We start from the raw sequence: 9,701 nt of genomic DNA on the forward strand, positions 1-9,701 counted from the left end.
GACAACCAGAAAGGCAGAGGGAGACTGAGTGGAGGGACAGCATCTGGGCAAGGGGACAGCATAGCCAGGAAGGGCCTGGCTCCAGTCTTGAGTCCTCTTAGGCCCCAGAGAAGGAACCAGCGCGGACCAGAGGTGGGAGAGGCAAGCTACTGGCCTTAGGGATTCCACACTCAGCTGGAATCTGCCCCAGGGGAGACCACCAAGTCAGAAGTCCCATCTCCTCCAACTCTTGCTTTTATGTACGATTACAGCAAACCTCACCAGCCACTGTCCCTGCCAGAGCCGTCCTCCTGTTCAGAAGGCAGACAGCCCTGTGTCCCGGTGGCTGGCACAGGGCCTGGCTCACAGCAGATAAGGGTAGACCACAGCAGAGACCTTTGTGCCCCCAGAGGTCCGTGGCGCCTCGATGACTGTGTGCCTCAGCAGGTCCGCATACACCGTGGACCAGCTGCACTATTCCAGCCTCATGCTGCCACATGCTGACCAGGCCCCACGAGCCTGGGCAGGCCATGAATTGACCAGGGGTGGGGAGTAAATGCCTGGGCCTCCAAGGCTGCTCCCACCAGCCTGCATCTGGGCAGAGTTCACAGAGAGAGGAGGGAAAGTGAGGACAGGGCGGAGACCTGATGTTATGCTTGCTGACACCCGTGGTCATCTTACAGAGAAGGAAATTAAGGTTTACAGAATCCAAGTGACAAGGCTGGGCTCTTTCTTGAAGTGGTGGCATGCCCACCCTGGGGCCCCAAGCTCCCCACTACTCTCCCCTACCTCTGTCTACTACCTACAATACCCTCTCAGAGGAGACCTCTGATGCCCCAGGCCACCACTGCCCACCTTCTCTTCCTCTGATACGGGCCTTGGGTCTCTGGACAGCACCACAGTGAGTGAGGGCACAGTTTCAGCTCTTATCACCCTCCATAAAGCTTTTATGGTTTTATAGCGGCCCTTTGCAGAGGTAACCCTTCACCTCCACCTATGAACCCCGCCCCCGTGGCAAGTGCAGGCCATGGGGAGGTGGCCCTGCCTTTCAGCTCCCCCCCCACCCCACCCCAGGCCATCTCTTCCTCCATCCCAGGCCTCAGGCTCCTGGTTTGTACATACAGGTGACCCAGACAGCAGTGAGGAACCCTCTGCGGGGGACAGGTGGGCGTACCAGCTGTGGCTTTGGCTTTGACTTTGCCAGTCCTCTCTGACTTGCTGTCCCCTGTCCCCTCTCTGGGCCAAGGGTGGGCACAACAGGGAACTACTTAACCTGGCCCTTTTAGCTGTATCCTCTGTGGCTCCCGTACAGTGACTGGTCAGATGGAATCAACTCCAGCAGGTTTTCTGAGGCTGTAAATTGCACAGAAGGAGAATGCCCATCTTTCTCCCGTAGTGCGGCAGGTGGATTCGAACCGCCAGAGAGATGCTACGTGTGAGTTAAAACAGCAAAACAAACTCCCAGTGGACGAGGCCAGCAGAGCTCCCAGTGACTGCGGGCGGAGGTGGGGGGGTGGGGGTGGTTGTTATGTGCCATCGAGTGTATGGAACTCTAACAAGGGAATCAGTCCATTTTGTTATCCCATTTGGATTGAAAAGATTAAAATCTAGAATCAGCGGTCTGGGGGGACACTCATAGCCACCAAGAAAAAGAAACCAGGACTGAAGCATGTCATTGTGGGGCTGGGATCCCTGTACTGAGAACATTCAAACCCCTAGACACACGCACACCAAACCCACAATGTGACGCTGGAAATGGCACAGATTAGCTGAAGAACTGCAGGAGGAGGAGACGGCGAGAGCTGGAGCAGGGGACTTCCCGACCCCTGGAGCAAGGCAGTTACGGGCATGTGCCAACCCAGAGCCAGCGAGCTGAGCGCCTTCAGGCAGGAGGCGCCCTCGTGGACCACTCACTGGTTCCAGCAGGGCTGGGGCTGAGCCCAAGGGCTGAGGCAGGAGCCTGTCTGCAGACATGGTCAAGGAGCCGTCCCGACTAAAGATGTGTGTCCCAATTAGCCTCTGATCCTGAACTAAACTGCTCCTTCCCTAATATACCCCCACTTTTTTTCTTTCTTTCTTTCATGATTTCTATTTTATTGGTTGTTTTAAGGGCCAGTACAGAGACATTATGGACAACCTGTACACAATTCTTAATGCACGTACCAAAAATCTAAAAGGCTATGTAGTTTTAATTCTTTTCTAAATTCCAGTGACCTTCCAGCTTTAAATTTATAAGTTTTCATAAAGAAAATAAGTACCAATATCTTCAATTGCTGATAAATGGTCACATCATTAAGTCCCACAAATTCAGTTTACTATGACACACAGTACACATTCAAATTTTCAACTGTTCACAGCACATCAGAAAGTAAAAACTGGACTTCCAAGACCAAAGATGTTACAGAATTCACATAGTTTTGACACGGTGAAAGCCATGAAGAGGGAGTGGTTACGTTTAAGAAGAAATTTTACTGGGCTTGATCAGAAATCTTTGTCTTGCCCCCCCCCCAAAAAAAAAAGAAATTTTACTAAGCAATGTTCTAATTTAGATATCTAAAAAACATGGAAAATAAGTTAAAATGTTCAAGTCATAAATGCCTAACTATGACTCCAAATTGTCATAAGTATGTTACATATTATGGGATACAAAAACTGTCCCCTTTCCCCATGGAATGTTACACTGACATCCAAAGCCCCCCCCACAATTTTAACATCCCACATTTTCTGGTTGTATAAAAAAATAAACAACCAGCAAATGATCTCACCTCTTAAAAAAAAAAGGCATTTACACTTAAAGGTGGGACGAAGTGGGATTTTCTTCTTCTTAAAAATGTTTCTAGAGCTACTAAAAAACTTGCTTTTACAAAATAGTTGATAAAAATATTCCTCTGGATTGTACAAGAAAGGCGATACAGGGACCAATGATAAGACACGGTAGACAAACATTAACCAGACTTGGCTTCTTTTTCTCCTGCTTCATCAGAGGCTGGACTCTCTTCGTTTTTAGTTTCTCCATTTTCTGCAGGTAAATCTTCTTTAGGTTTCTTGGCTGGCCACTTCAGCCTGTTTTCCCTTTGCTCCCCTTTTCCCTTTTGTTTGCACTTTTTTTGTCAGAAGACTTCTCTCTTTTCCTGCTGCCTTTTTGGGCTTTGTTTCCAGGCGACTTAGCTGACAGCCTCGCTGATCTCTTGGGTTCCTCTTCACCGCCCCTTTGGCCGAGCTGACCTTCCTCTTGGGCATGTTGGGGGCAGGGAGGTGCCTGTGGGCAGGGAGGTGCCTATGGGCTGTGGTGCGCACAGAGCCTTCACGGAAGCTGGGTAGTTCTAGCACTGCCTCTCCATCCCCCTAATATACTCCTTTATCACAGGTATGATCTGGGAGATCCATGTGGTCACTGCAGTGGACCCTGGAACCCAGCAGAGAGGTCGAGAGTCCCGTGAGAGGGACAGCCCTGAGGCGTATGACCTCCACTCCAGAAGTCGGGCTGATTCTCTCTCCTTCCCTTTGTGAAGTTCAGAGGAAGGGGCTGGCCGAGGCTGCACCATGCCACTGTCACACCAAGAGTAGCCCAGAGCTATGTCAAGGTCACAAGACTGCTGGCCATTTCCCGTAAGAGTGAACAGAAAGTGGGGTGCCTGGCCATACAGAGGAGCCAGAAGGGACCACAGCTCAAACTGAGGAGAGGGTGGGGACAGCAAGAGAGGAGCTAAGAAAGTTTGAATCCTGCAAGGCCTGCCCCTGTGCTCTGTCACCAGAACGCCCATTGTGTTTGTGGGACTACCTGGCGGAGTGGAGCTCCCCCACAACTTAGGGGCATGAGTAGAGGCTGGGCTCAGTGAGTGGCTGGCCAGGATGAGAAACTGGGTTCCTGGAGAAGACCCCATCTGATTGTTACAGCCTACCGGGCTTCATGACGGGGTGCCTGCAGCTAATGAGACATTCACTCTCTTGTGGGAAGAAATGTCCTCTCCAGCCCACTGAGAGGTAAGGCCATAAATTAATGCTGGGGACAGGAGGGGGGTGTAGCACCCCCAAGATTCATGGGTGGAGAGGCCTGTGCACATGCTGCACCCATCAGCATGCTCGGGAAGTACTCACTCCCGTTTCCCTGACTGGTAAATCAACACCACCAAACAAATGACTGAATGGGTGTCCTCGGACAAGCAAGACCCCTCTTGCCTCAATGCCTCCATCTGTCATATGGGTTCATCCTTGCCCCCCCCCCAGGGGTTGGGAAGAGGAGAGCTGTGAGGCTGTCTGGTGGGAGGGGTATCAAAGAAGCGATGCGAGGGGCAGCCGTGGGTCCCAGAAGGGAGAGAGGAGGCCAGGGTCCAGCCATGGTGGGTCCCAGCCAGCAGCACTAGCCTGTTTATAATTGGGCGCATATTAATGATTAACAGAACACGTGATGAGAGAAAGAACTCAGCTCCTTCTGATTCTTAGTCAAGAACACGTTGCCCATCCCTGGACAAATGTTTACTGCCTGGCCCCATCTGGCTTATCTCGCCCAGCAGGATGATCTGAGGAATAAACCTCCCATCCCCAAGACACCTCCACTGTTTCCTACACTGCCTCCCTGCCCGCCAACCCAGGTGGGAGAGCAAGAGAGCTGTCCAGGGCCTGCGTCCCCAGCCTGGCTGCTGGCCCTGCCTCAGTGTTCCTGCAGCGTGAGCTTGTCTGGGAGGCCTGGAAAAGCCTGGCCAGGAGTCAGGGCTGAGAGCTGAGGGTTCCTACCTCCCTCTGGCCAGCCGGCCTCCCACAGCGGGTTATGGAGCAAGGAAGCCTGGGATCTGGCCTCCAGTTGGGCTGCTGATTGACCCCCACCCCACTCCTTGACTCTCTGGGTGATCGTGAAACACCCCCAGGGCTCAGAGTCTCCACTTGTGAAGTGGGGACAACCTATCACCAAACCCCAGGAAGACAAAACAGAGCCCTGTCCAGAGTCACAACAGACTTCAGCCTCTGAGGAGATGTCCCAGCCCTCTGCAGGGCTTTCACAAAAATACCCCCAGGGCCCAATCCCTCCCACTCCTCCAGTACTTGGGTCGGCCTCACAGCCCCTCTGTCCCTGTGGCAGCCAAGGTGACCCCATAGTCTCCAGCAGGTCTCGGCCCTCAGGCCCTCACGTGGCCCTGGGACACTAAGCAAAAGCCAAACTGTTATTAGTGGCCCACAGGCCCTGCCCAGGATGGCCCTGGAAGCACTCTGCTTCTGCTTCTCTCTCAGCGTCCTGGGCTGTTCCCACTGCCTCCCTCAGTCCTCCACAGGCCCCTCCTTGTCTTCTCAGAGACACTGCCCTCCCCCTCCAGCCTTTCACAGTGTGTGTGTGTGTGTGTGTGTGTGTGTTTTCTGCCCACCACAACAGCACCAGCAGGGGTGCAGGTCACTGCAGGCTGATGGCCTGTCCCCACCCCTCGGACAGTGCCTGGCCCAGAACAGGCACTCTATGCAGAGTTGTTGACTGATGGTAGAACAGTCCCCAACAGTGCCGGGAACCTGAAGAGGAGTGATGACAGATACCAAGGGAGCATTCCTGTCTGGTCAGGGTAGGCTGCCTGCGCCCACCCACACCAGCAGAGCCCTCTCCCTGCAAACTCCCTCCCTGCCCGCTGAGCCCAGCGGTGCCAGCCCCCTCCCTCGCTGGAGGACAATGTACAAAGGGCCACTTCAGAGCTGAACCTCAGAAGGCTGAGTCTGGGGGAGGGGCTGGAGTCAGGCCCCCCTCAGCGCCCTCCCCCGCCCCCAGCATCAGGCAGATGACAGACACCAAGGGAGGCCTGGGGACACTCTTTTTTCTGGCATTCCCCTCAGCAGGACAATGTGGCATCAGACAGGAGTGCTCTGCCCCTCAGGGCTGGGGCACCAGACGGGAGTGCTCTGTCCCTCAGGGTGGGAACAGAAGTCTATACAGATACGAGTGGCACCAGTGGGAATGTCCCCCATACTTGCCCATGCTACAGGGCAGCAGGTGGTGTGTGGCTGGCAGCAGGGACGGGCAAGGTCTGAGGGCCTTCAGGGCTGGGGTAGAGGTGGAAGGACGTGGGGTATGGGCAGCAGGGTGAGCACAGGCTTTGGGGTTCCACAGATCTGCTCCCAATCCTGCCTGAAGCAAGCTTAGCCTCTGAGGTTCCTCAGTGCAAAGGACAGAATTCTCAAACAGCACAGACTCTGCTGGAGCCACTAACCTCTGACCAGTCCTGGTGGCCAGGGACATTCCGACAGCTCTGAGGTTCCCAACCTGGGCCTGGGAGCTGCGCAACGCCCCCCTCCTTCACCAAACCACCAGGCGTGTCTCTCACCAAGTCCCATCTGGCCCACCTCCTGGAGAGCTCCCTGGCCCACGATCCCGGCTGGACAGCCAAGTGCTCACCTGGATCACCAAGCGCACAGCCACCCTGCCGCTCCCACCTGTCCATCCGAGAGCCAGCAAAGGCCTGGTCTGCTGTCACCCTTCCCACGTGTGATCACAGCTTCGGGATAAAGTCCAAAGCTCCAAGGTGGATCAGAAGGCTATGATCTTTCCCCACTCCCCAACACTTGTCCTCAGGGGCTCACCGGTCTCATCCCCGCCAGCAGGTCCTCTCTGGCTCCAGTCTGCAGGCTGTCTCACCTGTGGCACCTGGCCTGCTCCCAGCAGCACCCCCGATCCACAGAGGAGGCCCCTGCTGCCACAGACAGAACCTAAAACTGAAGAGGTGCTCAAACTCCGTTTGCTGAATGACTGATGGGCCCCACCACAAGGACACAGTAACACATCTGGTCAGGTCTCTCGGGCCTGGTCAGAACAGCACCTGGGGCTCTAGTCCTGCCAGTCACATGAATTCCAAGGTCTCTTCCAAACACACTCCCACCCCCACCCCCGCCAAGGAGGCAGTCTTGGGAAGAGGGAGATAAAACAATGGACTCCTGCCTTCTGGGCTCCCAGTGAGCAAGCTCTCAGACCCAGGAAGAGTTCTGGGAAGGAAGAAGGTGGGGTTCATCAGTGTCCAGGGACTGTCACTGCAGCCCCCTTCCCTGAGCTCCTGCCCCCCACCTCCTGATTCACAGCGGAGAGAAGGAACACTGACAAGGGACAGGCTGTCCCCTGCCTCCCTGGGCCTCCCTGCTTTAGCAGAAAGGGTAGGACAGTGCCATGCACACGCCTGCAGCGACCTGGGTGAATTCAGCGATGATGTCAGTCTAGAGACTAAGGTGTGTCTGATCCAGGGCATGGTCTTCACAATTACCTGCTATGCATCAGAGAACTGGACAATGAATAAACATGTCAGAAGAATTAATTAGTGCCTTCGAGTTGTGGTGCTGGAGAAGGGTACTGCACATGCCACAGACCACCAAAGGAACAAACCAGTCTGTCCTGGAGAGGGTGAAATCAAACTGCTCCTTGCAGGCACGGATTTTGAAGCTCCGTCTGACATACTTTGGGCATGGTGCCAGGGGGGACCAGTCCTTGGAGAAGGACATCATGCTTGGAAGGGTGGAGGGACAGAGCAGGAGAGGAAGACCCTGGATGAGATGGATTGACACAGTGACTGGGGCCTGACATAGTGAACAGGGGCAGGTGTGTCACAGACAGTAAGACTGGCTCAGGATAGGACAGGGTTCAGAGCTACTGGGTCTCTTATGAGTTGCAGGCAATTCAATGGCACATAATAACAACAACAAGGGTGGTCCCAGTCTGGAGCCCCCAAATCTACAATAGTGGTTGTGACAAATGTCACCGAGTCAACTGTAACTGGTGGGGCCTCCAAGAATACAGACTAGAACTGCTGATTTCCAGGCCTTTCTTCCAAGGTGACTCTGATGTGGAAAAAAGGGGGAAAGAGTTCCCCCTCAGGGCAGAAATCTGAGGGTCACAATCAGCCTCTTGGCGGGGGCTGTGTAGAGTCCCCGGGTGGTGAAATGGGTGTGAAATTAAATGTTGGACACTTACAACCACCTAAAAGTATCTCAGAAGAAAAGTCTGGTGATCTGTGAAAAATAAATCCAGGGAGCTCTGGTGGCTTAGTGGTAAGGAGCTGAACTGCCAACCCAAAGGCATGTGGTTCAAATCCACCAGTCACTCCATGAGACAAAGATGGGCAGTCTCCTCCAGTGCCGTTTACTGCCTCTGAAAACCTGCTGGGCCGGTTCCGACTTGATGGTACACAACAACAAACACCCTCCGGAGCGCAGTTCTATTCTGACATGTGGGCCACCATGAGCCATTGCCAGATCCAGCGACAAGGACCCGTCCTCTCTTCTCCTGTCTACTCACCACCCCAGCCCTGCCCGCCCTGGCACTCCTGGCCTATGGCCGAGGCTTCGGCAGAGAAGTGGCTGTCACTGGATGTGGAGGTCTGTTAGTTTCTTGGGTGGTGGGTGTGGGGTGCATGGCTGCCTACCCTCTCCTCACCCCACAGCGGCGGCCCCACCTGCGATGTGGTGTCACTGAGCATGTGTAGACTGATGGAGTGAATCCCTGATGAGAGGCAGCCTCGCCCTCAGCGGCCCTGGCTGACCAGGACATCTGGAGGCAGAAGGGCCCATCCCACCAGAGCAGATTCGGACTCACGACGGCCCATGTGTGCAGGGCATAACCTCTCCGCAAGGCTCCCAGGGCTGCGGCCTTCCAGGAGGTCACTGGACCCGGCTTCCCAGGTGCTTCTGGGTGGGTTTGAACCACCAACCCTTCGCTGAGCAGTCCAGCACCTAATCCTAGGGTCAGGGTTAGCACCTAACGTGAATGCAGGTTCTCCTCTGCTTGCCTCAGGAGGGATGAGGAAGCAAGGCTGTTACCACTTCCCCACTGGGCCGGACCATCCCCACAGCAGAGAGGACTGCATTCAGACAGCCTCACCAGGGGTAGGGGGACCTCCTCCCAGGGCTGCAGCACTGGGGTCCCTGTACCCGAGGTTCAGGGGACAGCCACTGACCTGTTCCTACTACAGAACCTTCCCATTTTACCAACTAAGATGATGTCCGGGACAATGCTCACTTTTCTGCTGACTTTGTGGAGAGAAAACGAAACTGAAACCGCCCACCACTACAGGGCAAGGAGTCCTGGTGAGAGGGCTGAACTGCTGACCACAAGGTCAGTGGATCAAACCCACTAGCGGCTCTGCGGGAGAAAGACGAGGCATTCGGGTTCCATAAAGATGGCAGCCTTGGAGACCCTCAGGGTCAGCTCTACTCTGTCCTACACAGTCGCTGGGGTCAGAATGGACACGACAGTAATGGGTCTGGTTTGGGGGTTTTTGGTCGGGGAGAAGGTAAATGCATGGAGTCCATCAGCTAGAGGCCTCTGGGAACTTCAAAACTCTGTCAACCACCTGAGTGACTCTGGGCAACCAGAACTGATCCCCCTTCCTAAGTATGGGGCTCTGTCTAATCCTCACAACCCCATTTCACAGATGAGAAAACTGAGGCTTGGAGAGGGAGCAGAGCAAGGGCACCGAGCAGCAAACCTGAGCCAGGCTGTGCCGCACACTCAGGTTTCAGTAAGAGAATCAGTCCAGGTGAAGACCCCGCCAAGGGCCCTGAGACTGAGGTGGGACAAAAGGCCTGGCCCAGCCCTGGGCTCTCTGCTGACAGAAGCAGGCTGGCACTGAAGGAGGGCTGGGCAGCAGCTAGGGTGGGCCAGGGACTATCCGGGTGGGCCTGGAGCAGCCTGGCCAGAGTGTGGGGAGCAGGGGCTGAGAGTTTCTATGGTCATGAGGTCATAGCATCTAGAAAGAATTCTTGGG

At 54.8% G+C, this 9,701-nt stretch overlaps 1 pseudogene; it reads right to left on the reverse strand.

Annotated features, from left to right (window-relative positions):
* Positions 1–2,924: 2,924 nt before the first annotated feature.
* On the reverse strand, positions 2,925–3,219 carry LOC102848408 (annotated as a pseudogene).
* Between the last annotated feature and the right edge of the window lie 6,482 nt (positions 3,220–9,701).

Source organism: Elephantulus edwardii, unplaced genomic scaffold (assembly GCF_000299155.1).
Source record: "Elephantulus edwardii isolate Elephantulus edwardi_28Jun2011 unplaced genomic scaffold, EleEdw1.0 scaffold00086, whole genome shotgun sequence".
Classification (NCBI taxonomy): domain Eukaryota; kingdom Metazoa; phylum Chordata; class Mammalia; order Macroscelidea; family Macroscelididae; genus Elephantulus; species Elephantulus edwardii.